This window comes from Mustela lutreola, chromosome 3 (genome assembly GCF_030435805.1).
Source record: "Mustela lutreola isolate mMusLut2 chromosome 3, mMusLut2.pri, whole genome shotgun sequence".
In the NCBI taxonomy this organism is placed as follows: domain Eukaryota; kingdom Metazoa; phylum Chordata; class Mammalia; order Carnivora; family Mustelidae; genus Mustela; species Mustela lutreola.
Genome location: NC_081292.1, coordinates 42,125,899 through 42,142,159, shown reverse-complemented (window position 1 = coordinate 42,142,159; position 16,261 = coordinate 42,125,899). Strand labels below are relative to the sequence as shown.

At 45.0% G+C, this 16,261-nt stretch overlaps 1 protein-coding gene across 1 annotated transcript in view; it reads right to left on the bottom strand.

The window, feature by feature from the left end:
• Positions 1-15,992, bottom strand: part of GEM (GTP binding protein overexpressed in skeletal muscle) — a 38,178-nt gene extending 22,186 nt beyond the window's left edge. Inside the window, exon 1 of the mRNA XM_059166021.1 lies at positions 15,878-15,992. The gene's annotated coding sequence lies outside the window, so the exon portion shown is untranslated. The remainder of the gene's footprint in view (positions 1-15,877) is intronic.
• Between the last annotated feature and the right edge of the window lie 269 nt (positions 15,993-16,261).

The window sequence follows — 16,261 nt, the reverse complement described above, 5'->3', positions numbered from 1 at the left end:
GTATGCTCAGGTTATATAATCTAACGAGTGGCTTGGTTTCAGATTTTATATTGCTTTTTGTATCTTCAAATTGCCATTGATAAAAATGATTTATTTCGTTTTTCACTCAATAAATTTTGATGAAGGGCCTATTAAGTACTGGGTCAAGTGCCAGGCTCTTGGTACACAAATGAAAGCAACGCAATCCTTGTCCTCAATAAAGTCACAGTGATTGAACCCACATTCAATACTGAAGCCTCTGTGCACCAATCCCAAGCTGGGTCAGAACAGATGGGCAGGATCAGTGGAAGACTTCACATGGGGAATCCCTGAACCTGAGAAATTAAGTGTTGGTCTCCCCCATTACCACTGCACTGAGAGAGTCTGTGCCCTCCCAAAACAAACACACATAAAGTAAAGGGTAATGAGAAGAGAAAATAGCAAAAACATTCTCAAAGGGAAATTGGTATTTGGTGTTTGAAGATCTAACTCCGATCGTTCTCTACCCCATTCTTATGTCACATTCTCCAGGCATGCTTGTAAGTCCCGTCTAGACTGCAAGAAGATGACATATTTTCCTGGGAGCTTGTAGGAAGAGACACAAGAAACCATCTTGACAGCTGCCCTGCTGGGCTTCAGGGACAACACAAACGTCACTCAGGTCGCCACACCAGCTCTGTGTTCTCATGGAAACCCTTCACTGACAACACAGGACACTACCTCAAACCACCTTAATGGGGAGAAAAAAAAAAAATGGTGGTATACATTGTAAAAATACAAGGATCGTGAGGCCCTAAGGGACTTCTTTGTGGGATCAGAACCAGGAAATGAAAGCCAGCCGAAGCCAAGACTTCTGTACTGTCTCTCTCCCTCTCTGCACATGGCCTCTCGGTCTCTGCTTTTCACTACACATCTGTTTCTCTCTTTTCTCTCCACATACTATCTTTGTCTTCTCATCCCATGGCTCTGTGTCCCTTTGTTCTAGTCACAGGCTGAGACAGATGATCTCTGAGTCCCAATTCTGAAGTGCCAGGAATTGGGTTCCACTTGGATGAAACGTCCACCCTTGGTCCAATCCAGTGAGGCCTGGGAGGCGGGGCTAAGGAACAGGAGGCGGGGCTAAGGAGCAGGGCCGCTGGTAAGGGTGGGAAAGAAGGACATTCTTGGCCAAAAGGGGCTTCTGTGAGCTGCGCGACATCACAGAAAGTGTCTACTAGTCTCTGGCTATCCTGTCATCTCTCCATAGAGGCTTCGCTTGTTCTTTGTCCTCGGGCACTGGTTCGTAGTGGCCCAGGCTGATAATGTCTACATTCACTAAGTTTCTCCATTCTCTTATTTTCTACCCCGTGGCTTCTGCTCACCTCTAGCAGCTACTATTCCGTAGCTTCTCCTTACTGCCTGTCTCCATGTCTCTGGGCTTCTTTCCCACTTTACCACCATCATCTCTCTGAGGGAAGGGGATTTGCTCTCCGGAAAAGTATACTGGATTGGATCGGATCTCCACGGTCATGTAGCTCTGTTTGGGTCAGTCGTCAACCCATCAGTCCATCAGTCCCCGGTCCCATCACAGTAGCCAGGGTAGTAGGGTTACAGGCTACAGAATGAATAGAAACCAAAAATAAAGAACTGAACCGTCTGTTTCCGCTTTTCCCAGAAAAGAACTCAGGGCCTGGCAGCTTTCCTCAAAAAATGTCACGAACTTCTAGCACTGAAATCAGAAAAGACCTATCCTATCTCCGAATACTCTTTGGACAGAAAATGAGCTCCTTAGGAATCTCTATGGGCGCTTTAAGTTGTCAAACAAGAACTACTTTGGCATTTTTTAGGTATTTAATAAAATCACTACTCTTCTATTCAGCGTACTATTGTGTCCTCAGTTGGTATTTTAATAAGCCGCCTTCTCCTCAGATACCTACTTCTGAGAATCGGAAAGTAAAAGTAAAATAGGGTAAGTACTTGATAGATTAAAGCAAAAAAAAAAAAAAAAAAAAAAAAAAAACCCTCTTCTTGCATCACAAAATCATTTAAGACTGCTACATAACTTCTCTGTGACGAAGGCCTCATGATCTTGGTGGTAAGACTGCAATTCTTCTTGTAAAATTCTCTGTAAACTGCTTATTTAAACAAGTACAGACAAGCACCATTCTCTCTCTCCTGCCCTGTAGTCAGAAATATGAGCCAATTAATATTAAATGTTACAATGCCTCGTTTCTTGTCATAAATTAGGGGAATTGTAACACGCAAACATAAAGTAAGAGGAAAGAATACATCACCGAGAACCAGTGGGAAATTAAGAAAAAGACACATCATGTTGCATAAAAGATCCTAAATATTTTGATCTCCTAGATACAAGCCCAGCTTCCAATTCATTTATAACCTAAAGCATCCACTCACTGGTGAGCGCATCTCTGTACCAAAGAAATGATTCCCTGCCCACAGGAAGTTCTCTTATCCACCACTAGAGACAAGCTCACAGGCCAGCCCAGGTGGGGCTTCTTGCTAGGGAAAACTCCCTTAGGGTATGGTGAGTTTTATCTGATTGATAACAACAGCAGAGCAATCTTTCCTCCATGTGCAGCAAGATTAAGATTTGCTTTGGAGTGCAGGGGGGCGGGGTGTGGGGAAGGGCTCATTTGTATCCCTGAAAAGTAAAATACTATTTTAAGTGGTAATGGAGCGGGACAGCAAGATCCCAGCTTCATACACTCTTTCCGTAAGAAGCTCAGAATCACTCTCGTGCTCTAGCTCCGATGAAGGACTCTAGAATACTCAGGCTCAGAAGACAAGAGATGTGACCTACCAAGAACTAGAGCCCTGTTTCTTGCAATGAACCCAAATCCAATTCAGAGATTCCCTCCCTGACACAGTTCCCTCCCTCCCAGTTTAGTATAAAACATCTTTAGCCAAGGAGTCCAACACGTTCCCAATGTAATTTCCCTTAAGACAGTGGATCCAAAACTGAATATATCTTTATTAACAAAATCCAAAACTAGCACATGATATCCAGACAACCTGGCCTAGAGGACAAAAAGACAAAATATAATATGTGAACGTAAGAAACCCAACGAGTGGAATTACTGCAAACCTAAATATAAAGTTTCTAGGTAAATCCTTTAGAATGAAAAAGCCATTGGAGATACACTCATTGGTCAGTGAGCCCTTCCACGGCAGTTACATATTATGGTGTTACGAACCACCTCAGAACTTTAGTGGCTTAAAACAACTGTAATTTATGGCGCACGTGGGTGGCTCAGTGGTTTAAAACAACTCTAATTTATTAACTCATAATACTATGGGTCTTCAGTTTGGGCTAGACTCAGATGTGTGATTCTTTTCTTACTCTCATTTGGGCTTACTCGTGTCAGAACTATCAGTTGGCAATTCAGGCAGGACTAGATGATCCAAAATGGCTTCACTCACATAACTGAAAGTCAGTGTTGGCTCTTAGCTGGGCTTCTCCCTGTCTCCATGTGGTCTCTCACTACCAAGGAGGCCGGCCTTGGCTTCTTCCCATAGCAGGAGCAGAATTCCAAGAAAGCCAGACCGGAGGCTGCAAGACCTGGAACTCTCATAGCTGAGAACTCCCACAAATGTCTTTCTTGCCACATTCCATTGGAGAAAATAAATAACAAGATCAAGCCACATTCAGGATGGTGGAAAATAGACTTCACCTACTGATGGAAGGAGAGGCAAAGTCATCTTGCTAAAGAAAGAGGACATAGAGATGGGAGGAATTTGTAGCTATTTATTACAGTCTGCACCCAAGGTACATATCTTATGAGCTCTAGCGCATAAGATACCCAGCACCTAGTATAAAGTTTGGCACACATAGAAAATATTTCAAGTCTGATGTCCAGTGAATACACAAGTCTTCGGAAATATAGCCCATCAGTTGCCAGTTAGGTGAAAGACAAATTTCAAAATGGAAACGGCTAGTACTTTTTAAAACTATGGTACTAACGTCTTGATCGACTCTTTTCTTATGCAGTTATATTTCCCTTTTTTCTACTTCCATTGGCATGAAAACTTGTTTCCTGCAAATAACTAAGCTTGGATAAGGATAATTCTGACATCTCCTTGAAAAAGTGTGCTCCTTCTCCATACCAGTTTCTAGCACCATCAAAACAACATGAATCCTTGTAGATATGATTATATAAACTGCTTGTAAATATAACTGATGTTCTGTTCCACAACATCTGGAAGCACATAAGGCCGCAATCCATTACCAAAAGAATGCAGGCACACTTGCAGCTGGCCACACTCGAGGTCTGTCTAGGAAAGGAACTCATGGTTACTTCTTCTCCATCTACATACTCTTCCCTTTTCTGGAAATGCAATTCACGTTCACAACTGAGTTGTTTTGTTTTATTTTGTTGCATTAGAGAAGGAGAGTGAGTTGGGGAGAAAGAGTGAGAATCCCAAGCAGACTCCACACCCAGCACAGAGCCCCCAATACAGGGCTTGCATTCACAACTCTGAGATCATGACCTGGGTCAAAATCAAGAGTTGGATCCGTAACCAACTGAGCCTCCCAGGCAACCCTGCAGCTGAGTAGTTTTATCAGCCCGTTTCCCACCTCTAGAATCTCAGGGGGTCCAACAGCCATTCCTCATTTCATTCTGTCCCTTTCAGTCCAAGCTGACAGTTCTTCTGCAGGTATAAAATTATCAAGAACATTCTGAAGTCTCCCATATATGTCGCTGGGATTTGCTGTTAGGCAAAAGGGGTTGTCCACAAATCTTTGCTAGGTAATCCCATCTCTGTTTTTGCTTTCACTGAAATGGCTGAGAAACATTCCCCTTTTGTAGTCTTTTGTGTAACTCAATACTCTGACCTTTTGATCTTTCTGAGATATTAAAAAAAGGTCATATAGCCACACCCTCTGCTTGATCTTAAAAGCATGCTTTCCAAACACTAAATCTCTCTATTTTAGCATTCATTTGCAATCTGGATAGGCCGAAAGGCTCCCTTTGAAAACATCAAGTCTTGGGGCTTTTCTGTTTAACTCTTCTCTCTCTCTTCTTGCATTTTATTATCAGTAGCAAGAAGAAACTAGGCTGTACCTTCAACGCTCTGCAGAAAAATCTCTTCAGCTCAGTATCCAAGTGCATCATTTGCCAAGTTCTGCTTTCCACAGAAACGCAGGTCACAGGCCAGCTAACCTTCCTGCCACTAGATAACAAGGATCCACTTTCCTCCAGCTTCCAATAACGTGTTCTTCAGCTCCCTCTGAGTCCCCACCAGAAGTGTCCTTAAAGTCCAGATTCCCATTAGCAGTCTGCTAATGCTGATGAGGGAGCAGAAGGCTGGCTGAGGACAAAGCAAAAGGTTGACGCCTCGAAATCTCCCCCTCACCCCCACAACTCCTGGGTGGGACAAATGTGACATTCTTTAGGAATCTCCCAACTATCTTGATGTTAATGGCTTGCTAAAAGGGAAAGACAACCTTGACTGCAGGCAAGACCTCCAGTATCCATACCTTGCAGGCCCCCTTTAGCATATGCAAGCTCCGTTGAAACCTCCCTTTCCCTCACCTTCGCCCAACCACATGGTACCTACCTGCCATCCCTCACAACCCGGGGCAGCAGCTCTTCCTGCCCACAGGTCCTGTCCCCGTGTTTTAATAAACCACCAGTTTGTACCAAAGATGTCTCAAGAATTCTTTCTTGGTCATCAGCTCCGGACCTCACCCCACTGAACCTCACCTATGTTCCAGAACTTCATCAATACTATGCCGGTATTCTCTAAGACAATTCTCATCAGCAGAGACTTTAACATCCATATTCCTACCATCAGTATGTCTAAGGCAATCCAGCCTCCTCAAAATTCTTCCCACCTCTGCCCTCTCCTCAATTCCAAAGCTATTCCAACATTTTTAAATATTGGTTACAGTAGCAGCCCGCTCTCAGGTACCAAAATCTTGACTAGTTTCCTACTGCTGTTGTGATATATTAACACAAATTAAGTGGCTGAAGACAACACAAGTTTATTACTTTCAGGTTCTATGGGGGTGGGCGCCTGGGTGGCTCAGTGGGTTAAAGCCTCTGCCTTCAGCTCAGGTCATGATCCCAGGGTCCTGGGATCCAGCCCGGCAGGGCTCTCTGCTCAGCAGGGAGCCTGCTTCCTCCTCTCTCTCTGCCTGCCTCTCTGCCTACTTGTGATCTGTTTGTCAAATAAATAAATAAAATCTTTTAAAACAAAATTGATAGCAGACTTCTGTAATAAAGGAACAATTGAAAATAACTAAATATTCTTAAGTTACTTGAAAGGCTACAAGAAAAAGTCACAGAGATCTCCTGGAATATAGAGCAAAAGTCAAAGAAATGGAAAAATACAAGCAGAATGTGAAGCATCATACAGAGGACTTGTGCAGAGTTTCAGAAAGAGAAAATAGTCCAAATACAGGAGAGGAAAACAGGAAATAAATAACAGAAGAAGATTTCTCAGAGCTGAAGAAAGATACATGGCTTCAGTTTACAACGGCTCAGCAAATACAGAAGAGAGAAATAAAAAAAAGGCCCACAAAAGGGTACATCACGGTGAAATTTCTGAACACTGAGGACAAAGAGAAGATCCTTTTGTCCTGAGACAGAAACAAATGAAGGCTAACTATAAAAGAATGAGAACCAGACCGGTGTCACATGCATCAGCAACAAGAGATGGCAGAAAATACTTCTCAACGTTCTAAGGGAAACATGATTTTGAACCTAATATTCTGTATATAGCCAAACTCCCAATGAAATGTGAGGGAAAAATAATGACATTGTTTCCCATATAAGAACTCCAAAAAAAAAAAAAAAAAAAAAGACCCCCCCATACCATCTTTTTGGAAAATAAATTCTCTTCAAAGTCACCCACACATCAACAACAACAACAGCAAAAAGGAATCCAAGAGAAAAGAAAAACATGGGACCCAGTAAATAGAGGACCCGACACAGTAGCTCATTTTAAAAAAAGAAAAAAGGAAAAAAAAAGGTCCAGGATAACAGTTGTTGGTTGTGCAACAGTAATCAGTCCCAATTAAAATAAGAAATCAGAGAACTCTGAGAATAAGCCTTCAAGAAGAAATGAATTCACATGAACATTCTGATTAAGCAGCCAGATGATCTTGGTGATAACATGAAGGTATGTGCTTCTTTTGTCCACAGGAAAAAAAGACAAAGAGGAATTCGGGTGTGGGGGTGGAGCATGAAAGTAAGAAATTCACAACCCCCACATGAAGCTAACTTAAATGCAGCACGATTTTGAGTCATTTTCGAAGTGAAAAGACAATCCATGTGACGTTGATATTTGGAACAGTCTACTTTGTGAAGCTCGGGTTTTGTGACGTATAATTACATTTCCTTCCAATTGTAGGTCAATGTTCCACATGAATAATTTTACATGAATCATAATATTATAAACACCTTTTACTAGTGCCCCATTGTTATTGTAAAATAAACGTACAGAAAATCCACAAAACAACAGTAGAGCTTAGTGAATTACCATGACGAGAATATCATTGAACCATCGCCAGCTCAAGAACAGAACTTTGCCACCCACCCCAGAAACTCCCCCATTTCTACCCTCCCAATCTCAACCCTCCCTGCAATGATACATAATCATTTGCTTGGTTGGCTACAATCACTTTATAACTAAACATACATCCTTAAATGTTATACAGTTGATCTTGAGCAATTCAGGAGTTAGTGGGGACTGAACTTGCATAGTTGAAAATCCAAGTATAACTTTAAAAAAATTTTTATTTATTTGTGAGAGAGAAAGTGATAGAGAAAGAAGATCAGAGGGAGAGGGACAAAGAGACTCTGTGCTGAGCACAGAGCCCAACACAGGGCCCAATGCCACAACCCCGAAATCAAGAGTTGGACACCCAACCAACTGAGCCACCCGGGTGCCCCAGAAAATCCAAGTATAACTTTTGACTACTCAAAAATATAATGGCTAATAGCCTGCTGTTGACAGGAAGCCTTACTGATAACATAAACAGTGAATTAACACATATTTTCTATGTTATATATATTATATACTACAATCTTACAACAAAGTAAGCTAGAGAAAAGTAAATGTTATAAAGAAAGTAATAAGGGGGGACGCCTGGGTGGCTCAGTTGGTTAAGCAGCTGCCTTCGGCTCAGGTCATAATCCCAGCGTCCTGGGATCGAGTCCCACAGTCTCCCTCTGCCTCTGTCTGCCACTCTGTCTGCCTGTGCTCACTCTCTCTGACAAATAAATAAAATCTTTAAAAAAAGAGGGACGCCTGGGTGGCTCAGTTGGTTAAGCCGCTGTCTCGGCTCAGGTCATGATCCCAGCATCCTGGGATCGAGTCCCACATCGGGCTCCTTGCTCAGCAGGGAGCCTGCTTCTCCCTCTGCCTCTGCCTGCCATTCTGTCTGCCCGTGCTCGCTCTCTCTCCCTCTCTCTCTCTGCGGTTATCCTCGTTACATGGAGGGCAAAGCCCTTACATTACATTTCATGTCCCTGCAAAGGGCCTGGTAGTCACTCCCGGTGAAATCTTAATGAACTGAATCAGTGGCAGCTTCTGGAGAGAAGAAAAAGGCAGGAGGCAGAGGGGGGTCTAAGCAGAAACAGTCAATATGTTGCAAGGGAAGCAATTAAGGAAAACGGCCCCAGCTAATATGAACCAGCTATGAAGATGAGCAAAGTACCTACAGATTTCCTAACAATTGGTCCCTTATGAAAAGTTTTGTTTGTTCCCTAGGAAGCTTCTGAGATTTTATTTAATTACTTTGATTTGGCTCCCAAGTCCTGGCAATATTCTTCTGGCACTCTCTACTCCGTGGGGCTTCAGGATGGGCAAGTGGAAGCACAGCCCTCGAGGATTTTTGTCCTTCCCCAGAGGAAACCCAGAAGTAGCCTCTCCATTGTTAATTATTCTGAGGTTTCTAAAGAAGCAATTGTTTACGGCAGAACCCTCCTTGGCTCTGTAAGCAGTCCTTAGACAGCGGATGCTGAACCCGGCTGCTCTGGGGAGCCAGTTCAGGAAGCAATCAGCCCTACAGCTGGGGAGACTCCCAGGAGGACCCGTCCTCCGGAAACCCAAAGGTTTGACAGACCCGGAAGAGAGCACACAGGGCTTCAATTCCAGGAGATCCTAATTCAGACACCCAGAGCATCATCAAGGAACTTTGCTCCCACCCTTCCTTCCTCCTTTCTTCCTTTCTTTCCCTCCTACCTGCCCTTCTCTCTTGCCTCATCATCTGTTGCTCCCCGACCATGTCAAGCCGCAGCAATACAGAGATGAATTGCCTCCTTGGCCCACCTTACAGGCTGGATTTGTTAGTATGTCTGTAGCTGCATGAACAAATTTACCTTCCTAAAAAAAGTTTAAATATATCTTCCTCGACTTACAATGGGGTTCGGTCTGAATAAACCCATTGCACGTTGAAAATATTGTAAGTCAAAAGTGCATTTAAAACACTCAATTTACGGGGGTGCCTGGGTGGCTCAGTGGGTTAAAACTTCTGCCTTCGGCTCAGGTCATGATCCCAGAGTCCTGGGATCGAGCCCCGAGTCCTGGGATCTAGCCCCGCATTAGGCTCTCCGCTCTGCAGAGAGCCTGCTTCCTCCTCTCTCTGCCTGTCTCCCTGCCTTCTTGTGATCTCTCTCTCTCTCTCTCTCTGTCAAATAAATAAATAAAAATCTTAAAAAAAAAAAAAAAAATACTGTCCTAAAAAAAAAAAAAACACTCAATTTACGGAACATCAGAGTTTAGCCTGGCCTATCTTAAACATGCTCAGAACACTTACGTTAGCCTACAGGCAGGCGAAATCATCTAACACAAAGCCTATTTTACAATACAGTGTCAAATATCTCCTATACTTTATTGAAGACTATACTGAGAGGGAAAAACACAACGGTCATATGGGTACAGAATGATCATACGCGTATAGGTTGTTTGCCTGTATGCTGGCCTGGCTCCCGGGGAGCCGTGGCTCTCTGTCACTGCCCAGCATCACGGCATATCTCTAGCCCAGGGAGAAGATCAAATTTGAAGTGTAAAGTATGGGTTCTATTGAATGCATACCTCTTTCACAACACTGTAAAGTCTAAAAATCATAAGTCAAATCATTTTAAGTTGGGGACCATCTATATCTATTTCCTATTGGCTCTGTTTCTCTGAAGAACCCTGACTACGACAGTACATTTTTGAGAATGAGAAGAAGGTATCCCAAAGTTCTGCCCTCGCTGGAGGAGGAAGAGGGCCTCCTGGCAGCCTAGAGCAAACATGACTTGAAAACTATATACAGCAGCCATGCACACGTCCTTCATGCCCAAGTCATTAGCAAACAGAGGTCTTATTATTCTTAGTCCTTATTACTCTTAACACTAATAACAGCATATAACCACAGATACATGAACTGTGGGCGGGGAAATGTCATCATATGTTTGGGTGCTACCGGTCCAGAAGGTGACTAGCAATGAACCACCATGGGAATTGATCCAAAATGCCAAAAACAAATCTGAGAAACTGGGAGAAATATTTGCAAGTGTATGACAGATGAAAGTCAACATACAAAGAAAGATCACGCATCAGTGAGAAAAAACACAGATAACGGGAAGCTGAAATGGGCAGTGGACCTGAACAGACAGCTCTGAAAATGAGAACTAAAAGCGATATTCAACTTCAGTAATAATCAAAGAAATGCAACTCTATAATAATAGAAACAGCACTCTGACTATCAAATGGGCAAATATGTGTGGATACAGGGTAGTAGGCACTTTGTGGGCTGCTTGTGGGAGTGTAAAATGAGTCAATGTTTCCGCAGAGCCATTGAAAAAAAGCCTTGAAAGCCTTAAAAAGGTTTGTGACCTTTAGCCCTACATACACACTTATAGGCACTTATCTCAAGGAACTAAAAAGATACCAAAAGATTTATGTACAAGAGGGTCCATTAGAATATTATTTCTAAGGGTATAAAACTGGGAATAACTTAATGCCCAACAATAAGGGATGATTAAGTAAGTTATAGTTCATTAATACAATGAAATAGGATGCAGCCATTTCCTCAAATATTTTCCGGCCTCGCCCTCTTTCAGGGATTCTAATTACACATATTTTATAGACCCCTGGAGTTGTGCCATAACTCACTGATACTCAGTTCATTTTATTCTTTCATTCTTTTCTCTTTGTGCTTCCTGCAGCAATGCCCTGGCATTTCTAGCCTGCCCCGCACATGGGAAAAGTGGGCCGTGGCAGTCAAACCAAGTCCTCAGGCGAACAGAAATGGTGAGAGCCAGGGAGACACAGGCAGACCACCAGCTGCTCTCCCTCCCACCCGCCCTTGCGTCATCATTCCAGGCCCCACCACGGCTTGTGAACCAGCTTCATAGTCCAGTGAGATTCCAAGTACATCTCCATACCCAGGTAAAGAATCATGGACCTAGTGGGTTCCGGAACAGGAAGGAATGCATCCACATACCAGAAAAGGAAAGAGAAGACCTATTCCCGGGGGTAAGCTATGCCATGGGGAAGCCTGCACAAACAACCCTAGCTACCTTACACTCCTGCAGGATGTCCATTCCTCTGGGGCGCCTTCCTCTTTGTCACTGTCCATCTCAGCATCGGTGGATGCAGTTTGGTAGGCTACAGGCCAAACTTGGCAAGCAAGGAGAACAGCTGGGCCTGACTCCTAACTGGGCCTGTGAACTACGGTTCCAGAAAGCTGTGACAGGAGCCAGGTGGGCAAGGTGCAGGCGGGCTGACAAGGGGAAGGGTGCCAGGCAGACCCCCACCCTCAGCCACAGTTCAGGCAAACCGGCCATCCGGACAAAGCAGGGTCTAGAATACCAGCTCTGCACCGGGCATTGAGAAGTTAAGGCCACTTCGGTGCTTTTTATGGACCCCCAGGTTTGCCTGGGAACAGAGAAGTGGACTGGCAGGAAGTGGGACGATCAGGCCACAGCTTGTCCACAAACCATGAGGCCACTGAGTGTTGCAGGGCTGGCTGTGAGCTGCGGGTGTCCTGGTAGCCAAATGCTCAGCGTCTCCTGTCAGTGACTAGTGTGAGGCTACATTAAAATTCATTTCCATGAGATACTGCAGAAACATTTCTAGGCACCATCCACGTTTCTGGCAGGTTTTCCTCATAACGCTCGTGTTTTCAGCTTGCAGGAAGCTCACCAGCTATCTGTAATTTATTCCTTCAACCTTATCCCTCGCTTCTCCCTCACACAAAGTCTCCATGAAGGGCCAACCCGCGGATGTATGAATCCTCAGCAAAGGCTTCCATGTCCTGCCTCCTTGCAGCTTGACCTGGAAAGTTCTACCTTTCCTAGTCCCACACGTCAGGCTCCCATGGGAAAGAATGTACCCACACCACTATCCAGAACTATAAAGGCTCTGAGATTTTGCCCCACTTGCAAGCTAACAATGGAGTCAACCACAAACCCATGGACACTAGCAGAAGATACGAGACTATTGGCTTAGATATCAAAAAAGCTTTATTACTCACCAGGAAGCAAGCACCCTGAGCCTCAGCATATTCTGTGCTCGCTCCCCAAACGCCAGCCCCCACAGGGCAACACAAAGAGGGCCGATGAAAATCTGCTCAGAGAGGAGGTTTTGCTACAGGAGAGGAACCCAGGGCTTAGAGAACCAGAATCTTTTCTAATGAGGCGTGAGGATGCCTTTCCTTTGTTCTGAAAAGAAACATCATTGCTATCTTCCAGGGCTGTTTGCCAGGCAAACAGCTTTGAAAAGATGATACCGAAGAGGAGCCGGTATCCACTCACAAGACATGCAGAAACACAGAGACCCATGGAGAATCGTCTCCCAACAGCCACCAGAAGATAAAAATAAGATTCTGGAGCTAGACGCACTTCTGTTCAAATCCCAATTCCCCTCTTACCAGTTGTGTGACTTTGGACACGTTACTTAATTTCTCTCAACTAATTTTGTCTATCAACTAGATAGAGTAGCATTCACCACAAAGTTGTTGTAGATTAAGTTAGTAATATCTGTGTAACACAGAGCAGCAGAGTGCTGAGAGCTCACTAAATGGCCAGCATCATTATTATTACTAGTATCCATCTGTCCAAACTGTGTAAGTCTTTAAAGCTCGGCATGGTGGATCCCTTTGTGGATGCCCTCCTTCCCCTCCCTATTCTACCTTCCAATTTCCCATCAACCACAGGAAGCCCAGCCCCCCTTCTCAAGTCACCAGCCTCTCTTTAGTTCAATGTGTTCCAACAGGAGATGATTCTTGTTCTGTTGTTAAATCTTGTCATTTCACTGTACATGTGTGTCTTGTCTTCTCAACTGGATTATTCTTTTTTTTTAAAGATTTTATAATTTATTTATTTGACATAGATCACAAGGAGGCAGAGAGGCAGGCAGAGAGGGAGAGAGAGAAGGAAACAGGCTCCCCACTGAGCAGAGAGCCCGATGTGGGGCTCGATCTCAGGACCTGAGATCACGACCTGAGCCGAAGGCAGAGGCTTTAACCCACTGAGCCACCCAGGCGCCCTCAGCTGGATTATTCTATCCCAGAGGGCACAGATTCTGTTTTCTGCCTCTTAGTATTCCCATGGCATACTGCTTGTCTATTACACCTAGTACACACTCTAGAAAACATTGACAGAAAGATTTTCAAGCCCAAGGAAACAGAGAATTATCCCGTTGTTGAGCAGTTAGGCCCCTCTCCACTACACAAAAGTGGTGTATCTGAAAAAAACAAAAACAAAAACAAAAAGAGCCCAAAACCAAGACAGAGGCCCTTCTTTGCAGCACAGAGGATGAAGCCTGGCCTGTTGCCTGAGCTCTGCCAGCCCAGTTCTAGCACCACGCGCCCTCTCCGACTCCCAGCCCCGGTGCCAGACCCTCTCCGTGACTCATCTCCAGCACTTACAGGAGAGGCCTGTCAGGAATCCTGGGAGTTGCTCCCTTGGCAAAGGGAAAGAAATCCTGGCTACAAGAAGGAATCGTCTGAAAAGAATTGTTGATTCAAAATCCAAAAACAATGTTATCCCCTGAAAATCCAACTTGCAGCCAATCTCTGGAATGAAAAACAAACCCCCCTCCCATTAAACGCCATACCCTGGGGTGGCAAAACACATGTACTCTAACCTAGCTATAAACCAGCAGGCCAAAACCATCTTCTGGGGGCATTTCAGTATTTAGTAACCACCAGACAGCTGATGAAATCCAGATGTGCACTGCAGTCTTCTCGGCCAGCAAAGAACAAACAGGCCTTCCCAGCCGTGCCCACCCCCACCGGGCCAGGCCTCTGAGCTGCCACACTCTAGCTACAGCAGGATCTGGGGCTCCGTATCACAGGCTCTCATCCTGTCCCCTGAAGCAACCACCACACACGGCCAGGGACGTTTCTGAGAAGAGAGACCCCACTGCAAAATTCTGACAAATCTTGTCACCTTGACCTGGAGAACACCCTTTCTTTTAGGTCCAAGTACTGAAAACTAACGGTAATAGACGCTGCAAAATGTCTCCATAGGGAGAACCCTGGCCTGCGGTTTCACACAAGAAGTGCTGCAGGGGAGCGCCTGGGTGGCTCAGTGGGTTAAGCCTCTGCCTTCAGCTGGGGTCTTGATCCCAGAGTCCTGGGATTGAGCCCTGCATTGAGCCCTATATCGGGCTCTCTGCTCAGCAGGGAGCCTGCCCCCCCCCCGCCTATTTGTGATCTCTGACTGTCAAATAAATAAATAAAATCTTAAAAAGAAAAAAAAAAGAAGACGAAGAAGTGCTGCAGGGTTGGAGGTCACACCCTCCTCTCTTCTCTCCTGGAAGCTCTGGTGGCTGCATCAGAAGGAGGGTAGACAGGGAAGGGGAACATGACACCTCACCCTCAGCCCCCAAGTCATCTACAAGGCCTCTTTACTCCCCTGTGAAATCAGAAGCATACCACAGGCTGTCCGTGTGTGTGTGTGTGTGTCTGTGTGTGTCTGTGTGTGAGTCTGTGTGTGTGTTGGGGGGATAAGGGGATGGGTAGAGGGTGCACACAAGCAAAATACAAGCAAATCAGGAGAGACCACATGGTGACCTTCCCAACATGGAAGCCCCAGATCTACTGTGGGAAGCTGAGGACGAGGCGGAAGGCTCTGAGAAAGAAGGGCATGCGGCTCACTTCACACAGCTGCTGGAGGCTCCTCGTTGTGGATCAAAAAGCTCTCAAGTCAGACTTATGGGCCCCTTCTAGTTCTACCACATATAAGCTGAGCGATCTGGTTCAGGTTGCTTACCTCAGTTAGCTTCAAATTTCCTCCTTCAAACTGGGGTCCACATGGACCTACTGTCATAGAATCTATAGACTACACCGGATGTCTTCCCAAAGCATCAGTTTCCCTGGGTGAAATTAATGTCATACATTTTACTCCAAAGAGAAACATGGGCTTGTCATGGAAGAGACATGGAGGGATAGGGTTGGTGTGCTGATGTGAGAAGTCCGGGCCAAGGCCACCCCAGTGCTGGTAAGGCAGATGGCACAGATGGCCGACCACACAGCCAGGGTCCTACTCCAGAGCTCCAGCTGAAGTTTCCAGATACCAACACAGCCTCCCTTGGAGAGAAAGCACCAGACTGTGACCCAGTCCTGGCCAGGGGGTCCTGAGGAGAAGGCTGCTGGGGGAAGCAGGGATCAAGGGGCTTCAGGGGAAGGTGTGTCCTCCCCCAAAAAAGAGATCCATGGGAAGAAATACCCTCTCCTTCATGCAGGTGACTCTCTACACCTGATGTCTAAGGCGGCAGCAGCCATCTTCTGACCCAAAAGAGACGAGCTCACAAATGAACCAATGCCCAAGGGCCCTTGAGAAGATGGACGGACGGATGAAAGAGGCCAGCTCATGGTTAGTCCCATCAAGGCTTTAGTTAACCAGCCCTGGGATCACCAACTCCAGACACCTTGTGAGTTGCTAAATGTCCTTACCTTGTAAGAAGTTTTTTGTTGGGTCTTTCAATGTTTGCAGCTGATAGAGTTGGTGTGGAGGTAGCAATTTTGGATTCATTCTCCATGTCTCAAAGTTTAGGAGTTTTTCCCCAGTCTAGGAGACAGAAAAGCAACACAGAGAGTTGCTTTAATGTTGATGCTCACCCTGTTTATTGAGCTCTTGTACATTGAGCTCTTACTCTTTGCCAGACCCCATCTTTCTTACTTCTCCTGACAACCCCATGAGATCAACTAGTGGTGCTCTTACCCTAATAGTTTACAAATGGGGAAACTGAAACACAGAAAGGTTAAGAAATTTGTCCAGGATGATTCAGCCAGTCTGTGGCAGAGGCAGGCTTTGCACTCCCATGGTATAACACCAGA